Source organism: Gekko japonicus, unplaced genomic scaffold, assembly GCF_001447785.1.
Source record: "Gekko japonicus isolate JY-2015 unplaced genomic scaffold, Gekko_japonicus_V1.1 scaffold1929, whole genome shotgun sequence".
Taxonomy (NCBI): domain Eukaryota; kingdom Metazoa; phylum Chordata; class Lepidosauria; order Squamata; family Gekkonidae; genus Gekko; species Gekko japonicus.
The window spans coordinates 42,763-48,135 of record NW_015174325.1 but is presented as its reverse complement, the minus strand read 5'-3'; the positions used below and the strand labels follow the sequence as shown (position 1 = coordinate 48,135).

Here is a 5,373-nt window from a genome sequence, read left to right as displayed (position 1 = left end):
ATTCCTGCTCTTGAGTAATTGTATTGACCTCCAGAGCTTGCGTACCTTGACAAAGTGGAAGGGGGTGAGTTGGATGGCAATGTGGAAGGTGCATGCAGACTTGCCATTTCACATAATGGCCTGATGGCCACAAGTGTGAAATGGTTGGGTGAACCAGCTGGCTTCTGTTATTTCCTGTGATGATCCTTCCATGCTGTGCCCACAAGTGAGTCCTGTATGCCCCAAAATAAAGTACAGAGAACCATTTATGAGCATGAAAAGCATTTACAGTAGTGTCTGTCTTTTTAGTTGTTTTTTAAAAATAAAGATTTAGAATACTAACTTGCTTCCTGGAAAATATGAATATGTAAGAAAGAGAGAGGAGGAAATAGGATAGAAGTGCTTTCTCTTTAAGCTTATTTATCTAGTGAATCTAAAATATGTATTTGTTGTGCATGTTAATATGCAATGTAACAATGCTGAAAAGAAAACACCTTTGAATGAGTGTGATCATTCATATAATTTCATTGTAAGAGGGTTTTAATGTTTCATTTTGTCCCTCTCCATTTTCTGAAATAAATAAATATATTCTGCTGCGCTACAAAATCCTGATAGGACAAGCATGTGGTTAAGTGTTATGTGAAATCAAAATGGGAATAAAACTTCTATCTACATCCTACAATCCTAAAATTGCTCCCATGGTTCTGGCCAGATTCTGTTCAGTGGGGCTGGTGCCAGCACTGTGCTTGAAAATTGGCCTATAAGACTCCTTTGTGGCAGCAGCATATTAGAACTGGGAATAAGGATATAACAAAATCATCTCCTGGGTTTTGAACACTATTTCACAGAATGTGACGGGCTCCTGTTTAGACAGACCATAGCTCCAGGTGCAGAGATGTTCTTGTGACACAAAAGAAAGCAAGAGTAGTGCCAAGAGGGAGTTGACAGGGGAGTTGCTGTTACTGTTCTTTTTCTTCTAAGGTATTACCAGTAAGAATCCAGTGAGATGTTTCCCTATGCCTCTCTCCTTTTCCATTGCTGATCCTGAGCAGTGTTGCATGAAAATTATCTGATTTAGAAAACTTCTATTTACTCTTACTGAATGTAAATAGGACTGCAAGCACAGTATTCCCCTGGGATGTAGATTCTGAGGATTACTACAGACCTTAATGGTCCTTGAAATAATAGCACATAATTACTTCACTAGAGGGTTGGCCATCACTTCCTGGTTCTTATTCAGCAAAGCAATGGAAATATGTTGGGAAGCAGGTGTCTTGTGGATGCTAAGGGGTTAAAGCGAAATGAGGAACTGGGCCTTGGAGTGTTAATGAGCCAGCATATGTTGCCATCTGAATGGTAAAGAAAATTCTGATAAAGAACAGATCTGATAAAGAAAGTTACCCAAAGGGCCCTTTGCTGGACATTTCCTGCACTTGCTGTAATCTTCCCGATAGGCAGAGAGGTGAAGGATGTGGGGCTGTAATAGTAATTGCAGTATATTAGCTATTTTCAAATGTGATATATTGCTCAATATTTCATTTGTTTTATTATTAGGTTTTTTTTATTTATCGTGCTTCATTTTATGTTTTGTGATAGAAAGAGCAGGTTATAAATATTTTGAATTAGAAATAATAAAAATGTTTATTTTACAAATTGTATCAACTTTTCAGAAATATTTTCAGAGCGGTACACATCAATAACATATTTTTAAGTAACAGAAATGAAAAATATAAAATGAAAAAACATAAAATGAAAAATACAAAATACAAGAGAAATAGCATGAGATGATAAAGCCAGTAAGATTAAAGGACCAGGAAGATCATATGCTCCTAGGCAAGAATATATAATTGATTAAACAAATGCTTTCTACAAAACACTTGCTAAGAGGCAAATTTTCAAATAGTCTTCATAGCCAGCCATTTGTTAAAGCACCCACACACACACATGCTAGCATTACTTTTGCTTTGTCTTGATTGATTGAGCCTAAGTGTCTTCACCCTCATCCAATCTAGAGCACAAGCCTGTGTTCAAAGATGACACAACCTCATTTAGATGTTATGTTTTTAACAGGTGTTTCCATAAAGATGTGGAATATTGTCATTCAGGTTGATGGCCTTGAAGAAAATAATGAAGTATTCAAAATAATACTGAATAAGCCTAAAAATGCTATACTGGGTCGCAAAAGGGAACTGACTGTCAAGGGCTGGTAAGAAAAGTGTTTAAATGCATGTTCAAAAAGGACCACTCTAGCTCTTGCCTTTCTATTTCATTAAATAGCCCACAAATTGCCACAATGTTTGATTATGTGTTACCAAATTGCTACAATTGCTACAGTTTGAACACAATGCAATTAGTGCATGATAGTGGGATCAGTGGGTTCTAGTTGGTTGCGACAACAAGTATGATTAGGGTATTCTGATATCAGTCTTCTAATCAGCATCTTCTTATGACTGTAACCAAAGTCACATTCGCGATGCATTAATTGCATGTGAATCCTTGTATATGACTCCTAGATTTTACGGACTAAGATTGCAATTATATGCATATTTATTGGGAAGAAAGGCTTGTTGAATCCAGTATTTTTAACTGTAAGCACATTTATAACTGTAAGGATCAAACTCTGTCTTTATTGGAATAAAGACTTGTGAACTATCATCTGTAGGTATGGGCACAGTGTTCCCTCTAAGCTGAGCGTGAGCTAGCTCACAGTTTTTTAGCCTCTGGCTCACACATTTTTGTCTTAGTTCAGGAAAGATGGCTCCAGAGCAAACTAAGTTATGCAGTAGCCAAATCGCTTGCTCACAACTTTAATGCCAGTCGCTCAGAAAGTAGAATTTTTGCTCACAAGACTCCACAGCTTAGAGGGAACATTGGGCACAAACTGAACATTGGTCCCTCTGCTGAGTGTCCGTATGGAATTAGTGGCGCTGACTGGGACAAGCGTTGGAGATCGAGCAGCTAAAAACGAGGCAAAGCGAGGTTGGAACGTGAGTTGGCTTAGAGTGGCTTAGCTAAATTAAAAAGAAAGTTCCCCCACCCCATGAACTGGACCGTAAAGCGAGCGGGGGAGGGGCCCCTCCCATGCGCATAAACTTATAAGCGAGAGTGGGGGGAGCGGAAGAAAAAGTGGTGAAAACTGTTGGAAAGACTTACCAAGGCGTGTACGAGCATGTGAGTGCATATTCAGAGACTTTAAAAAGTTTGGCAAAAGTAAACAGCTGATAAAGATGGCGGGGAAGAGGACGGAGAAGGACAAACTTTTAAAAACGAAACTAGCAGAGAGCCCACGACCGGAAGGAACGACCAAGTTGGCTAAAACTATGGCAGAGTCCCTGCGCCCCCTGCTGGAGCAGATGAATAACCTCAAGGAGCAGCTGTTAAAAATGAATGAATGTATCACTACTCAGCAAACACAAATCAGCGAGACTTTAAAAATCATGGAACAAACATCTGAGAAAGTGAAAGAGGTTGACGCCACTGCTCAAAGGGTGAAGAAAAAGGTGCAAAAATTGGGAAAAAAGCAAATCTCAACAGAAGAACAGCTTTTACAATTACAAATGGAGAAGGCAAATCTGGTCCTTCGCTTCCAAGGCGTTCCAGAGATTAAAGGAGAGAATCTGAAGCAAATGATGAGTGAAGCATTGGCCCCAGTGACAGATTTGAAGGCAAACTATCTTATGAGCAAAATGGATGTGGTCTACAGGGCCTACTCCATATACATAAAGAAGAATAATCTACCTGGGGAAATGGTAATGAGATTCGCGAAGAGACATGTGAGGGATTGTATCCTAAGAGCGACGACGGGGACACCCTTGAAAATTGGGGACAGTAACATTCGAATTCTGAAAGATATCCCATTTGAAATAAGACAACGGAGAAAGAAATACAAAGATTTAATTCTTTTTCTTCAAACCAATGCAATCAGTTACAGGTGGTTATATCCAAAGGGCGTAACCTTCAAACTTTAGGATAAAAAAGAAATGATTGACTCTGTTTCCAAAGCTAAGGATTTTCTGAGAGTCCAGCTGGGTGAGCCAGAGGAAGGGGATAAAGAGGAAAGGGACAATAAATCCAGTGGCGAGCTGGACTCGAGGTCTTCTGGAGAGAACTCTCTGTCTGAGAAGAGGGCAGTGGCTCCTAAAAGCCCTTATAAACTGCGGAAGAGACAAGATAAGAAAAAATGAGGATTGAAGGACTCTGAATCGTGTATTTGATAATAATGTTTTTAATATTGAGATGCTGAGGGGTCTTTTTACAACAGTTAAATTTAAGATTTAAAAGGTAAAAAAGCAAGTCTGACTAAGTTCATAAAATGTAGTGCTTTAAGAGATGGCATTGTATGTAAGCAATTTGAGGATCTCCTCTCTTGGGTTTTTAGTCAGTAGTGGCCACGGTCACACGGAAGGTTTTGGCCCGGGAGAGGGACGGATCAGGGGCACAGCAAACGGACGCAAGCACACCGCAACATCTGGGAATTGGCATGCACCCATCCCCAATCTGTCCCTTCAAGCCTAAAGCATGCATCAAAAAAAGAACCTGCAAAAGAGCAGGACTTACCTGGACTTACCGTGGGATCGCCGGCGCGGTCGTCTTTGGTAGCAAGCCAGGCTCCCGGCCGAACTGCTCAAGCGCACACATGTGCAGTTTGGCTGCCTCGATCTTTCTTCAGTGGCTTCCCCCTGGCATCTGATCGTGCCGGGGAGGAACTGTGCGGCGGCTCAGGGGATCTGTGTGATCCCACCGCCGCGTGTCTCTTTTGGTGCGGCTTTTAAAAGCCGCACTTTGCCCGCAGCAATTTCCCCCCGTGTGGCAGGGGCCAGTGGTTATCTTTTCTTTTTCCCTAAATGTAGTACCCCACCCTTTTTTTCATTGTAGTTTTGTAGTCTATATAAAAATGCAATTAAAAAATCCCCTTCGGGGGGCCAAAAAAGAGAACTCACCCAGGAGGCTGGTGGTGGAGAAGGGGTGGCCAGCTGAGGTGGTCAGCAGAGTATAAGGCTGTGGTGAGCCACACAGAGGCAGCAAGGCCACAGCCACAGGCTATGGTAACAGTAAAGCAGCTGTGCCCACCCCAGGAACCCGGGGCAGCGGTGGTGGAGGTGGCACCAGCAGGGAAGGAGGCCACTCCAGCTCAGGGACCACCAGTGCCAGTGGCAAAGCCAAGCCCAGAAGGAAGCAGGCTGGCCACAGGGGCGCCCCTAACTTTCGATCTTGAGGAGGCAGTTGAAGATGGTTTTATTTAGGATCACCTTTGATTAATTTGATTTAATTTACTAGCAGTCCTAAACTGTGATTTTATTGTTTTTTGTTTTTATGTATTTTATTGATATTATAAGCCACCTTGAGCTCTGTATGGGGAAAAGGCGGCTAATACATGGTTTAAATTATTTTTTT

At 41.5% G+C, this 5,373-nt stretch overlaps 1 pseudogene; it reads left to right on the top strand.

Moving 5' to 3' along the window:
- The window catches only part of LOC107121323, a 175,270-nt pseudogene that overhangs the window by 140,027 nt on the left and 29,870 nt on the right, over positions 1 to 5,373 (top strand).